Below are 15,784 nucleotides of genomic sequence, written 5' to 3' on the forward strand. Positions count from 1 at the left end.
CACATACACACACACACACACATATATATATATATATATATATATATATTAATAGCCAAATACAGCTAAGGAAGAGCTTCATCCTCTATACTGCTGTCGTCAGCAGAATTTAGCACATTCGCAGAAGTCAAAGTACTGGTCCTGGGATACAAAGATGTCTTTGTGATGCGGCCAACCATGCTTTTGGTTGAAGTGAAGCCTGTACAGCATCCAGACATCTTCACTGTTTGTCTTGCTAGAAGTGTTCCATTGATCGTGGAAGTAATCATGCGATTGCGCTTTGCAGTATCATGTCATTAACTTGGGAAAAAATTCTCTCTGCATCAGCATTGGCACGAGGTATGGACAAAACAGAGAGAGCGAAGTGAGGGAGCGCCTTGAACACATCATTCCCATGGTCATGCTTGAGCAAGATGTCGCTGAAAGATAGCAGTGTGTGTGGCTGTGTAATCAGAGATCCCAGTCCTTGCATGTAGCACCGAAACTGTGTTATCTACTGCTCTTATTACACCGAGCTATCTGCGGTAGTTCCGAGTGGTACCGTTCGGAGCGCTAAACGCTGCCGCAGTTGTCGCCGTGGAAGAGGAAGATTCTTCATTCTATTGTTCAAGCCCAAGAATAACCATGCGTCTCGTGTACGCCGGTCACGTGTACGTGTTGTGAATATTTTTTGTAGCACGAGTTATTGTGAAGTGGGGCAGCATAAGGTATGTATCAATTTCCTGTTTTTTTTTTTTTTTTTTTTTTTTTTAATAATTTGGGTACGTAGTATAGTGGTAACTATGTGCTGAAGGTCTGTAACTACATTGTTTGCTAGTTTATTTTGTTTTTTCGTAATTGATATTGCGACGAGAAGCATTTGGCTTCTTTATAAATAAGCCTTGTATAATTATTATGCCTATATGCCTATTCGTCATGTTATTCTTGGTAAATGTATTAAAGGGGCTTTAATTAAAATAATTTTAAGAATGCAAACCGAAAGCTAGGTACGAGGTTTTTAGTCTAATAATGTCCTGGTGTGCAATAATTTGCCCGATAAATAAGCTACAGAGCATTTTGTGCAAAAAATTCTAATGCGGGGATAACTTTTCAAATCACACTTTTAATTTAGGTATATAGCTTTAAATGAGTGCACAACAAATAGTTAATATGAAAATTTAAGATAACGAATGAATCCTTCAATATTTAGGCAAAAACTTTTGACCTATTGCATTTGCTATTTACTAGTCTATAGGACTAATGATTTTAGAATATTAAAAATATTATTATTAAACATAATGTTTTCCAAAATATGTAGTACAATTATTTAATATAGCATTGTATTTTAATTAAACAAGTTTAACTTACTTCTGAAACGTTGGGTTTTATATATGTATATATTTTTTTATTTATTATTATTTGAGTGCCTACCAACAGTCAAAGCATTTAACAGGTGGGCACTTAACAAATATTACATAAAGAAATAACAATAACATACACAAAACACAATGATAAACACAACAATAAAAATGGGACAACACAAACATAAACACATGACAAAAGACAAATATAAGATTATAATAGCTAAATTTGTCAATTTTAAACTAATTCTTATCAATGAAATAACAATAAAACATTATTTACATCAGAAGTTATCTTAACTGCAAGAAAATTAAGAATTCAAAATGTCTTTCATTGATATTTTTGCCCTTTGGAAAGGGTCTAAATCTTCCAATATATCATTGCAATTATCAGTACACCGTTTTGATAGTTAATTTTTTATGTGATACGTTCGAAAGGGTCGCATTGTTCTATGATTGAATGAAGGAACTCGAAGACCAATTTTGTTTAATATTTCAGTGCTGTGGTAAACATTTATAAAACAATTTATTACAAAAACAGTATCAGTAACTTTCCTTCTAAACTGTAGTGTATGCGTGTTCAGGATTTCAAGGGTTAAGTCGTAGTTAAAATTCTCTGAATTATCATCTATTAAATGTTTGTTACAAATGTATCTAAACAATTTATTTTGTATATTTTCAAGTCTATTTGAGTCAGTGGTAGTTATAGAGTTCCAGATGACAGAGCCATACTCTAATCTCGATCTTACTAAGGTAAAATAAATACTAATTACAGAATCAAGAGAGCTAGCCAAATAAGTTAATTATTTTATAAGCCCAATTATTTTGTTTGCACTTGCAATTAAATTATCCACGTGGTGATGAAAGTAAAATTTTTAATCTAGGAGAATACCTTGATCACGCATACAATATGTTATCTGTATCATGTTGTTGTTTATTACATAGTTAAAATTTTCTGTATATGTTTTCCTAGAATATGATATTATTTTAATCTTCTTAAGATTTAATTTCATTCCGTTAGTTTGACACCACTTAGTTACATTATTTATATCTTCTTGCAACAATATACAATCACTTGGTGTTATAATAGTACTATATATTTTTAGATGTGTATATATACACACATATATGTGTATATATACACACATACATATATATGCACACTCACACACACCCATATATACACACACACACTGACACGTATAGAGGAAGGTTTATAAATCAATGACTCGTTAGAAAATGTACGTGATTGTTTCATAATGTGTGAAATATGTAAAAATATTATCGTGTAAAACGCAGAGGAATAATCAACTGTCATATGTTTCTTGTCAGAAACGTTTGTTGACTAGCAATAGTTCTAATGAAGGAATAGCTCAGTCAAAATAAGCTAAAATTTCGCTCGTAGTCGAATTAAATCCGATATTTTTGTTACACTTTACACGTATTTAGAAGTGTCCAGGGGAATTAAAATCAAAAGTCCTGTTGAATAGGAAGTGAGGTAGTAGAGTCAGAAACTAGAAAGGATTATCAAAATAAAAGGCATTTGTTTTTGATTTTTTAAAGAAATATCTCGTAAATGATTAACCTTAAAAGAAAACAATTTAATAAAAAATTAAAGAGCATTAAAAATCCTATAAAAGATTATTTTCACTTTTTTCATATCTCCAATATTGTTTGAGATAGTCTCGCTTAAAAAATTACTTTTTTTATTTTATCTCAAACCTTTTTCCTATAGCAACTGACATATATTTGTGAACCGTGCCTCTCGTATGTCAAATGCTGTGACTTGACTTTACAAGACATGTTTAAGTTAGAGTCTATGATAACCTCAGAATTCAACATTTTTGCATATCAGGGTTACTTCTCAAAAAAAAGAACTGATAGCGTTTGGTCATACAGACCACAGAACAGACTTAAATGCGTAACATGAAAATTGTTGGAAGCCTCACACGAGGACGAGGATTCACTGATAAGTTCTTGAGCGAGTGGACCTTGGGGATGACTGCAACTGCATCTGCTCATCATTGAAGAGTTATGCGCTACTCATTTTATATATTTGAACTTGATTTCTGACAATCTCGAATAAGTAGGGATGCCACAGATTAATATAAGATCTCTGCTTAGCTAACTAATCACCCACCATTTCCTGGATCACAACAAAGAATGTCTATAGCAAATGGACTAGTAGGGGATGCCACAGTTACCTTTTTCAATGCAATAGTAATTGGCAAGCAATCAATACAGAGTAATGTTGGAAAAATTTAATCAAGCATTATTACGAAAAGATCAAGCTCTCCCTCTGGCGAATATTAGCTACTCTATTACTTTCAATTGTTATAGCTCATTTATAATTTGTTAGTTTTCCAGAGGATAACGATAAATTAAGAAAAATAGGATGATTTGATCATGTATATGCAGTATGAGTTGGCTCAATTTCATTTAGCTCTATTTGACGAAACTGGGATACGCAAAACCAAGAAAGCAACCCTGTAGCCTACATGTTTTAGGTGACAAGGGAGAATTTGGACTTGGAGAACGCTGACTTTGTTCTTAATGGTGGATTCTTACTACTCAGTCATATAGCCGACAAGTGGTAATGATTCATCTATTTGCCCAAAATATTTCAATTACATTATCATTTCCTATTTATCATGACTGTTGATGTGACATTCCGTGCAGACCACTGAACAATTGCAACACAAAATCATAAACATCGGATTGAATTTGAGCACATAATATACTTTGACTGGGCTAGAAGTCTATAACACCTCGTGTTTAAATGAGTACCTAATTTTTATAATCTCAATATAAGTGTTTCCTGGTTAATTTTTTTTTCTGGATACATAATAAAATATTTTGGAATTTAAATTGTTCATAACTTAGGTAATTACGATAGAATTCAATGTTTTTTAAACAGTTTTATCTACTTAAAAAAAGTACTGAGGTGGCTGTGTGGACCAATTTTTACCACGTTTTTTTGTTTTCATTTATGTATAAAACAAAAGTTCGAACTTATGTTTTTCTTTCACTAATCCACTTACAAAGTATGTTCTCTGGTAAATAAACTCAAAATTTTTCACATGACGTTTTTTGACAGCGATCGTTAAGCTACTAACATCTTAATATTATAAAGTAATAAACAAAAAAATACTAATGCAGCTGCAGTCTATCTACTCACAAATAATTAATTGTTTAGTTATTTCTTAAACACATTTTGCAATCGATCTTAAAATTTTTGTTGAAACGCTTGCCAAACAAATGCATTTTATGTGAAACAGGCGACATGGGTAATACTTTGCTAAAACTTTGCGTTTATTAAAATTTACATCGAAAATTAACACGGTTTTAGTAAAAATGATGAAATTAAAAATATGTGGTTGTTGTAATCTAATTACTTTTTTTAAGTAATTAAAACGTGGATATTTTAAATATAAAAGAAAAGAATTCTTTACTAATTCATACTAAATAATTATGACTTTCCTCGCATACTCGCGTCAACTTTTTTTTAAACAGTATCTAACTGATAAATAATGTAAAACAAAATTGGCAACTTATAATTCACAACTTCCCTGTCATTATTTTTAACTGGAAAACGGAACATTGATGTGCCTCGTGAACTGATCCACGTATTCTGAAAACCCGTGTACTCACCTTATTACCCTTCAGAATGTTTGACATTATAAAATTATCAATGCGAAATAAAGTTAAAATAAATGGATATTTTACTTTTAAAATAAATCATATTTTAAACTCAACACTGACTAGGACTGATATAAAGTTCTTAGGAGCTAATTTTCACGTTACTAGGGTACACAATCCCTCCATACAGTGATCCCAGTAACTGTCTTCTCCCGGGCTTTCGTGGCTCTCAAAGGCAGTGGTAAGGAATACTTATCGTCAAGGTCGCCGAGCGGTGCTGATACCAGCTTCCCGTATGTGGGAGGGTGAAGGGAGGTGGCATGACTGGCTGGTTAACGTAGTACATCCTAAGACCGCTAGGGGCGTGCGCTGTCGATACCCAGCGATTGAAGCGATCGCTGCGACGGAGCTTCCTACTACAACAATTCTTCTGCGAAACCGGACAGAAAATTTAACCTGGGCTCGCGACTTCTATACATTATATATATACACTGCTACAACTTTTAATTCGATAGCTGTGTGTGTGGACAAAGGCATCCCTATCATGGTCTGATAAGCGATATGCGACTTTTCCCTTCTTCGATTCCAGGGGAAGCGAGTGGCGTGGGTAAGTGTGGCGGTGCTGGGCTGCGTGGGCCAAGGTCACTGTGAATGTAATAATTGTGCCGGCAGTGAGGCTGGTTGGGTGCGAGGCTGCGGCCCAAATAGCGATATAAAATGTAAAAGTTTTGGCGAGTGACTAAATTTACAGGACACAGGCAGCACCCGGGCCTTATTATGCTTTTTTAATAACAAGTAATTTTATTTTCTTTCGGTTCACTTAAATTTTTTTTTTTCTAATTTTTTTTTCCGCCCGTGTCCGTAGGCCGTTTGGGTGAGGGAGGCCCAAGCCTCCCACCCCACTTCGTAAGGTTTTTCGCCGTGAGTCTGTGTACCGCGTGCAGTTTCATGTTTTAATTTCCTAGTTTCTCAGTTCGAAGCATCTAGGAATTATCTGACGTCTTGTAAACCGAGATCAGTCGTGGCTTCAAAAATAATGTAAACTGACATTTTGTAAATTTTGTAAAATTAATTGAATAATCAATATCTTCAGAAAAGCCAAATCTTTAATTTCACCACCGAGATAAACTTTCCACCTTCATCTTAAAAGAAAAGGTTTCGTCTGTGTTTTGTCAATCATGGCCGTCATGGCCGACCATTAAGAGGCCTATACAGACAGTCTTCAGGGCGTGATTGTAGGGCCTTTTGTTTAGAAGAATTTGCAGCTACTCATTACAGATAAAACTGTCATGTTTTTTTTGTGTATAGGGAAAGGATGAATGGGTCTATCTATATTTTTTATAATGATTTTTAAAATTTGTAACATAGGTAAAACTATTTCCGAATGTGTGGTTTTACGCAGCTGTTTTATGTATCGTGTGTAATGCATACAAAAAAGTAGACACACACAACGATAGAGTATTAATCGTTGATTAAAATGGTGTAAAAAAATACATAGGTCACCGCTGAAAATCTCCGAGATTTCTTTTACGACGAAATGCATTTCCGCACACTTATTCTGCCGGGAAGTGTCTCCCTCGCGCGGCGTATTCTTCAGCCGGCGACTGGAACCGAGGAGTGGGGCTAGCGGTGCTGTGAAGGCAGTCTGACGGCTGCTCGGTCGCCTTATCAGCGCGTCGGGTATCGGATATCGCGATAAGCACACCTGTTCGCAGGAAAAGTGTCTACCGCTGAGGCCGCCTGGTCGGGAAGTAATAAACAAGCGCGGCTCCTGAGGAAGGACGCAGGAGGCGATAGCCTCTTCCGAGCCCGAATTTTACTTCTTATTTCTTTGTAGGGAATATTAATGTTAACTTAAATACTTTCGTAAATGTGCTAAAGTCTTCTTTCAATCAAAATTTGCACGAAAATACTAGATTTCAGTATTTGAGACCATATATTTGGTGAATATCCCAAGGGCAATGTCATGATTATTAACTGCATCCTCCTGCGTGTGAGAGCCCTGCACGAGAGGTCTTCCTGGAGCCGCCATTGATTGGTAAGAAATTCTAGGATTCAGGCAGTTATTCCCAGAGAAAACCTCAACCACGCCTTATATTAGCTTCACCTGTATGTTTGTAACCGACTCCTTTGGGTGCGATTTTGACCCACTTTAAACGGTCAGATTTCATTCAAACTGTGTAGATTTATCGAGGACCGATGACAATACACTAATTTAATAAGATTATTCCATTATTTAATTTGCAAAATAAGATTTTTGTCAATTTATATAATTTTCATCTATAGTCGATAAGGCAGGAATTTATGTTAAAATTAATTTCCAACCATTATCTTTAGCCGATTTCTCTAATATTAACAAATTTCCGAATACCAAAGAGAATTTTCAATTCAACAAAATAAGCAGGAATTTAAATTTACAATTTTTTGAGGAAAGAGCCTTGTTTGCTGTTGTAATGAATGGTGATTGAGTTACCTATTAATTTTGTTCTAATAAAAATAATAGTTTAAAAAAACTAAAAAAATACGCTTTTATAAATAAACTAAATAGTAGAAAATAATTAATAGTTCAAAAAACTAAAAAAACATGCTTTGTATAAAAAACCAAACTAATAAATATAAATTATAACAAAAAAAAAATAAAAATTAATTTTAATAAGTTTTAATTAAGAATAGTGTGAAAATTTTTATGAAATATAAATTAATAATAGTATAAATAAGAAAAAAATTACACACAAACTTGACTCTTTCCGCAGTACAATAAAGATTTGAACATTTATAATAAATACTTGGGTAGGTGGTGCTTGAGGCACCGATGACGAATAATAGCTTTTAATCTAGAATTAATTGAATAGCATAATTTTAACGAAGCAGCTTTTAGACGCACGAGTTTGTGAGATGAGAAAATATCTAAATTAAGTAATAGGGATAATTACATATGGAGCCTAATGAAAAGCTTCATTAATAAAGCAGAGAAAATACCACCGCTTAAATGATTAAAATTTTTCATAAATACTATGTAACCTGCATCTAGCGAAGTCCTCGTATTCTGCTTTTGAGATGTAGTGTGTAAAAAAATATCACGTCCTCAGAGTCGGCTGCTAAGCACAAGTGTGTCGTGACTGCGTCCTCAGATTCCGCGCTCACTACCGAAGTGTGTGTTTTTTAAAGTGTGTGTATAGCTGTGTAAGGGTCCTTATATAAGATGAGCAACGCCAAACGATACACAGCGTGTGTAAAGACGGGCGACAGTAGCACAACGTGGTGGATACACACGCGAACTACATGGTTGACCCTTCACGTTTTATCCGAGGACCCGGCGAAAATCCTTCCTACACCAGGTTGATCGTAGAACGCGAATCCGAGGAATTTTAATCCGAGGACCTGTGTAAGGTCCTCGGATCGCCACAGGTCCTCACATCCACGCTGAAAATTCATGTGCAGGTCCTCGTATAGGGCGCCAAACACAGTCACACACACGCTTATTTAAAATTAAGTTACTTAATAGTTTAACAAACCTTTCCGACAGATAACATCATACTACATAGGTAAAAGCACTGTAGGCATGCTTCATGGAACTAATTTTTTTCTTCAGTTATTTTCCTACTTGCTAATAAAGGTAAAGTTACGTATTGCGTATCCAAGTTAACCCTTTAATCCTGATGGTATGGCCCTGATGGCATGTTCCTGTGGTACATGAAGTTTTTTTTTTCTTTCAGTGGGAAGGTGCGTAGCGCCAACGCGTTTCGCGCGTCAGCCCGAAACCTGACGTAATTTATATTTTACATCACGTTTCGCGCGACAGCGCCTTCCCACTGCTAAAAAAATAAGCATCATGTACCACAGGATCAGGTGTACAGGATCATGCCATCAGTATCAAAGGTATATTTGTATACACCTGGATACGGAATACGGAACTTTTACCTTGCATAAAAATGTTTTAAGGCATAATAGGTAAAATTGTTCTGCTCTGGCTTCTTTGTTAGTCTTGGTATATGAAGTGGTGGGAGGAAAACTAAGAAAGCCAGTAAGGAGATAATCTATTTTAATGGATATATTTACAATACGATTATTATTTATGGCATATAATCTTAGTTGCAGCATAATAAAAAATGCAAATATATTTTTACAAGTATCAGAACTCTGCTTTAAAGTTTCATGGCAGATGTAGTATGCAAAAAACCACATTATTTTAAGATATCATGCATAAGAACCACTTGCATAAGCAAAGGGTAAACAATCTCTTATTTATCTCTTCACCATTCCCCTTTAAAAAATCCAAAAATAAACACACTAGAGCTGAACTTCAGTTTTAACATTTATGGTGTTCTATCTTAAATGTTTCAATTTTGATTCTTCATAGTTTGAAATTACAACACACATGTACCTACTTATTTCAAAGTAAAAAAAAATCAGCATTACCTACATGGAAAATAAAACAAAAATTGAAATAAAACTTTCTTTGTTAAATTGAGATGTGAAGGTGCACTAGGGTTAATCGCCAATGGTAATAAAATTTTAAAAATATGACAAATTGTACTTGTAGATGATAATTTGCTATTTTATTTGTAGAGTATTCAGTGGTAAGTGAAGGCTTGATAAAATGTATTTATTTACAGTGCATTAAACTAATATTCATTTTTTGATGTTTTACAGACTTGTGTTCCATATAAATGGAGAAGGATCTAAGGTTAAAAGAGTGAAACGACAACCTGCTGCTGTACACACAAGAGTGGCGTCATTAATAGAGACTCTGACTCATTTCAAAGAAATGTGGAGATTGTAAATAGTAAAATGATTTTCTTTTTTAATGTTGATATGTACCTCTATAAATGTAAGTTTTAATGTTGATAATGCACACCTATGAATGTAAACCTGTGTCACATTTCTTTATTGTTTATAAAAAAGATTTCGTGATTTGTTATTACAGCCATTTTGTATTATTTCAGCTTTGAGAATATAAATTTTAAGCTGTTTTTTTGAGTTGAGCTATTTTTAATATGTTTGATGGTAACGGAGCATACTATGTAAATTGTGGTGTATTCGGACTTGTTTATGGTATTATTGTTAGTGTGTTACCAATAAATTCTTATTTGCAATTATTATTTAAGGTTTAAAACTTTAAATTTGTAAAGCTACTGTGCCTCTATTGATAGTATAATAATAATTATTTCTGCGTGGTGTTAGTTATTTATAATAAGTATTTATTCTCTAGAGATTAACTTTTTTGAAACTTTTTACAGTCAAGGCCCATACCGACAAGCCATGTCCTCAAGAAACTTGCCTTTGTTGCATTGTTTTTCTTTAAGATTGTGTTTAACTGTAAATAGCGTAAAACAGTCACTTTTTAAACATGAAATATTGTTTCGTGGTATAGGAAAACTTTTCCTGAAGACAATGGTCTAGATACAAGTGTTTCCAATGACAATTTCAGATTTTTTTATTTTCATCTTTGATGGGTTTATTGTAATACAATGAAGTGTTTAACTCATTTACTCAATAATTAATTCATCAACGCACAGCCCAAACCGTTGGAACTAGACCAATGGGTTTTTTTTTTAGCAAATTTTTCAATTTTGCAAAATTTGTTAAGAGGGTGAAAGGCAGTAGAATGTTTTTTTTTTCTTTTCTTTCCCTTAAATTACCTAATGTATCGAGGTGTTATTTTCTTAAGAATGAGGCTTATGTAAATATCTGAAGTATTTTCAGAATTTTTCTAAATTCTAACTTTTAAGCCATAAAAAAAAGGTTTCCAATTAATTATCTGTATCTGTTAAATTTGTTAAGACGATGTCTTGATAAGAATTAAGGTTGTGAAAATTCCTAAAAATCAGTTTCTGGATTTTATGAAATTTGAAACTTAATGATGTGAAAAGCAGTAAAATGTTAAGACTCCTGTAAAATGAGCATGACCATGGAGAAAGAAATAAGCAGTTACTTTTTGCCATGTTCAGAGATAAACCTCTTTGGTGTGGGCCTGTACACAAGAAAAAATTCTAACGATCTCCTTGAAGCATTGTCGAGTATTTAAGTCTGCTATGCTAGGGGGGGGGGGTTCGTATTCCACGTAATACTTTGTGAAAGTTATTACTGTGATATGTGCACAAATATTATCGAAAGCCAGAAGATAGCGATGTAACACTAGATTAATTTGAACTGCTCTGATTAACTTAGGACTTGAGATAAGGGCAACATGGGTTGGATATAGAGCAGTGTATGGAATGAAGGGTGGGAGAAACTGTGCTCTCCAAATGTCATTATTCAAGCACAATTCACACTTGGGAAAATACTGATTAATATCAAAAGAATACCTCCAAAGAATTTCCTCAGAAAAGGGCTGTGGGAGAGGGCATGTATATTAAAGACAGCTGCCCAACTGTTTACCTTACATTATTCCACGCGGGCAAAGTCGTAGCTGGGCAGCTAGTTTTGGTATAAGATGACAATATGAGGTATAAAAGCAACATAATGTAGGTATTAATCCTTGTTTTAATATGTACGGTAGTAAGATATAAGTGCCTATATGTAGAACTACACAATTTGTAGGGGCGCAAACACTACTTCTCCCTGCAAATCATTCTGTTGCTGAGCAAGCGCTCAACCTCGGATATTTTATTGCAAGTCCTCAACAATCAGTGATATATACACCAGCTACTACTATGAATTAATTGAAATACAAACACATTGTTATCTATATGTCAAGTCTCAATTTTTGTACGATGCCTATAAACAGTAAATTATATCGTGCTTGTATATATTTGTACAGTTACTTCATGCATTGCGGAAAGCACTTGTCTCTATTCATGCCCTTTTTTTCATTTCTAAACTATATTAAATACAAAGTGAGCAACTAGTAGTATTGTGGAGTGAAATGACAGTCGTATTTATTAAACTAAGGTATGAAAAAATAATTGTAATATTATGACCCCATATTTAATAATGTAGGCATTTGAGAACTTGAAAATACATTCTGAGTTACATTTAAAATTTTTGTCTAATGGCATAGATGTCACTTTTAGTAAACAAATCCACAGCTCCTGCCTGTTGTGTAGCCTCTGCGGTAAAGTTTTAATAGTTTGTGGTTATATAAACGTAATCACTTAAAATCAATTTTTTTATGAATGTATCCATATATAAGTGTGTGAGGACTTGACTTAGACATGAGCTGTGCTTATACTTTTATATAAATTCTGCTTCCTGGAGGTTTAATATTTAGTTGTAAGGTCATCTTTCTTTTGATGTTGATGTAAACATTCATTTTTTAATTAAGTTTTTTTACAAATATTTTATTACTGACATTTCTTCAAATTAAATTGTAAAAACTTAATAGTATCTATTCTCATTGATATACAAATTGATAGTCTGTGGACAGTTAAGTCAGAATTCCAATGACCTGGTGCATCCGTCAAGTCGTTGCCAATCAATTACATTAGGATGTATATCCATTATAAATCATGCTTTTGTACTGCAGCCAACTTATGCATAGAAAAATACTTTTTAACATAATTCACAAGTTTAATTTCCTTTTTCAGACCACCAGTAGTAAAATACTCTTTCATGACAACAATCTTTGGGCCGAAGTTATATTCTGTTGGAAATTACTTGGTACTTAATTAGTTCACAAAACCCCTAAACGTTCTGGAAATTGTATTTATAGTATGCTGTGTTACTAACATAAACAAAAAATTAAAACCAAACAAACTTCGTGCTCTAATGAAATATTTGAAACCACTACCATTTGTGATTTTATCCATTCCCCCCTCTGAAAGTTTTAGTGTGGCAAGCTTTCAGTGACAACTGTATGTATTTTACATATTTTATACTTGTGATTGGTGGAACATCATGTGTTTAATAGATGGGCGTGACAAGTCATTGGCAATCGACCTGAAATTTTTTTTGCTACTTTGCTTATCGTGCTTTGGTGTTGTGCACACAGCCTTGCTGTGCATGCGAGACACTTGCAACATACACATTTTAGTAAAATTCAAAATGGTTTATATATTGGAGCAAGGACCAGTATTAAGGCCTTAACCCCAATATAACAAACGTTAAGTAAAACTACAATTTTGTTCATAGAGAGCATGGGACATAACACTATGCTTAATCAAAATTTCTTACCGATATGGTAATGTTACTCCTACAAAGCACGTGTAATGTTACAATGGTGATCAAACAAAACTACTAACTGGTATGGTAACATACTTGCTAAGTACATGTTATTTAACTTGATCAGTTAGCATTACCAACTGGTACGATAGAATTACAATAAACAAAGTACGTGTTATTTCACATGGATATCAATGAAAAATGCTCATTGGTATGGTAACATTACACTTGCAAAGTAAGTGTTATTTAACTTGATGATCAGTTAATATTACCACCTGGTATGGTAGAATTACACCAACAAAGTACGTGTTTTTTAACATGGTTATCAATGAAAAATACTCACTGGTATGGTAACATTACACTTGCAAAGTACGTGTTATTTAACTTGATGATCAGTTAATATAACCACCTGGTATGGTAGAATTACACCAACAAAGTACGTGTTTTTTAACATGGTTATCAATGAAAAATACTCACTGGTATGGTAACATTACACTTGCAAAGTACGTGTTATTTAACTTGATGATCAGTTAATATTACCACCTGGTATGGTAGAATTACACCAACTAAGTACGTGTTATTTAACATGGTTATCAATGAAAAATACTCACTGGTATAGTAACATTACACTTGCAAAGTACGTGTTATTTAACTTGATGATCAGTTAATATTACCAACTGGTATGGTAGAAATACACCAACAAAGTACGTGTTATTTAACATGGTTGTCAATGAAAAATACTCACTGGTATGGTGACATTACACTTGCAAAGTACGTGTTATTTAACTTGATGATCAGTTAATATTACCACCTGGTATGGTAGAATTACACCAACAAAGTACGTGTTTTTTAACATGGTTATCAATGAAAAATACTCACTGGTATGGTAACATTACACTTGCAAAGTACGTGTTATTTAACTTGATGATCAGTTAATATTGTCACGTGCACCTAGCCGGTGCCACCGCCATTTAAGTCACGATCCACCTTCAGAGGGGGGGGGGGGGGGGGGGCGAGAATCGTAGCTCTTTACATAGAAACAACTCGCTTGGCATCAACTAGTCTTAACTTCATAAAATACTTTACTGTACCTAGGATCATAGGTTCGTCATCCCGTACAGGATGTCTGGTGAGAGCTGAACTAAGGAGATTTTGCAAAATAACATAATACTTAATTAAAATTATTTTATTCTTAAAGTCAAATAATCAACATCATTCTTGACGAACATTTACACATCGGGATTAAAATTTAAAACAATACTCTTCTTTACTTCCTTAACGATTGAACGACCTTACAAGAGAGAGAATGAGAGAACTTCACTAAACACTTCCCTAGTCCTTCCGAATACCTCAAATCATAATTAATACTTAAAATTAAAACAAAGATAAGTCCATACTCACATTTTCCGAAAAGCCTTTCTTGATCGATTACTTAAAACTAACGTAGGGGCCTCTCCTGCCCTTAAAATCCGAACGAACATTACATTTTAAAAATTATAACTAAACGACTAGTGACAAGGGCCATTGCCTCCGCCCGAAAGCTTGAAGATGACTACATTATGACCTAACTTAAATTAAACGACTCGTGGCCTCTGGCGTCGACCATAGCTTCCGCCCGAAAGCTTGAATTCCTACATCACGAACGAACTAACAACTCGTGACCACAGGTGAGACGCATAGCCTCCGCCTGAGTGAGCCTGAATTCCTACATCACGAACGAACTAACAACTCGTGACCACAGGTGAGACGCATAGCCTCCGCCTGAGTGAGCCTGAATTCCTACATCACGAACGAACTAACAACTCGTGACCACAGGTGAGACGCATAGCCTCCGCCTGAGTGAGCCCCGAGTCACCACTCACTTGCGCTTAAATTCGCGCGCCCTGCCGCGCCTACCATAACAAAAGCTCGTTATTGAAGTCAAATTTACTAAACAACTAACTAGAACATCTGGGAAGACTACCCCCCCTCTACCCCAATGTGCAGGCCACACCGCGCGGCTTGTTACGACAGCGCGCCCCAGTAACTGCGGCCCGTGGCTGCGCCAGCGCGCGGCCAAACAAACAAACAAAATTCTGCAAGCCCGCAGCGCGCCGCGCCGGCCCCGTGCCCCAATTACATGGTCACGCCACTTGCGCTGACGAGTGAACAGAGCAGCCAGCCCAGAGTCCCGTCAGTAAAGTCCCTAAATTTGATTTCAACAACCCTGCAAAATTTCAACCCGCGACATAACCCTCCCCTCACAGAGCTCGAGCCCCATCGAGCTACCTCAAAATTACAAATTGTCTTTTTCCATTAAACCATAACTATAAATTCCTCATTTCACAAAAATAATAATTTTCTTAGTTCCTTGCTGTCTGAACATACATCTAGATTCTGCATAAGATTTATTTTAAAACAACAAGTATTCATAAAATTAAATGTAAAACTTTTATCTGGTTTGTTCTCACAGGAACCTTCAGAGGCTCGAGTTCTCAATTCTAAAAAAATTGTTCTGTTAGTGAAGCTCTCTTTACAAATTAAATTACTGTTCTTAGTTTCTCAGTATTCGTTAAACAATGTGCAAATTCTTGATAATTATTATTTTTTTTTTTTTTTCGGTTTCCGTTTATTACCATACTTCTTTCGTTCTTCAAAAAAAATTAAGTGTCCTTACAGTGTTTCAATTAATTAAACTCTTATCTCGTGAAGGTTGGTGCAAC

General features: G+C 34.6%; 1 long non-coding RNA gene across 1 annotated transcript; it reads left to right on the forward strand.

Annotated features, from left to right (window-relative positions):
• The first annotated feature begins 525 nt into the window (after positions 1 to 525).
• Positions 526 to 10,075, forward strand: LOC134529935 (uncharacterized). The gene is made up of 2 exons (XR_010074749.1): positions 526 to 707; positions 9,633 to 10,075. It is a non-coding gene; the product is annotated as an uncharacterized LOC134529935 (long non-coding RNA).
• The last annotated feature ends 5,709 nt before the right edge of the window (positions 10,076 to 15,784 follow it).

The sequence above is a fragment of the Bacillus rossius genome, chromosome 2, assembly GCF_032445375.1.
Source record: "Bacillus rossius redtenbacheri isolate Brsri chromosome 2, Brsri_v3, whole genome shotgun sequence".
Classification (NCBI taxonomy): Eukaryota; Metazoa; Arthropoda; class Insecta; order Phasmatodea; family Bacillidae; genus Bacillus; species Bacillus rossius.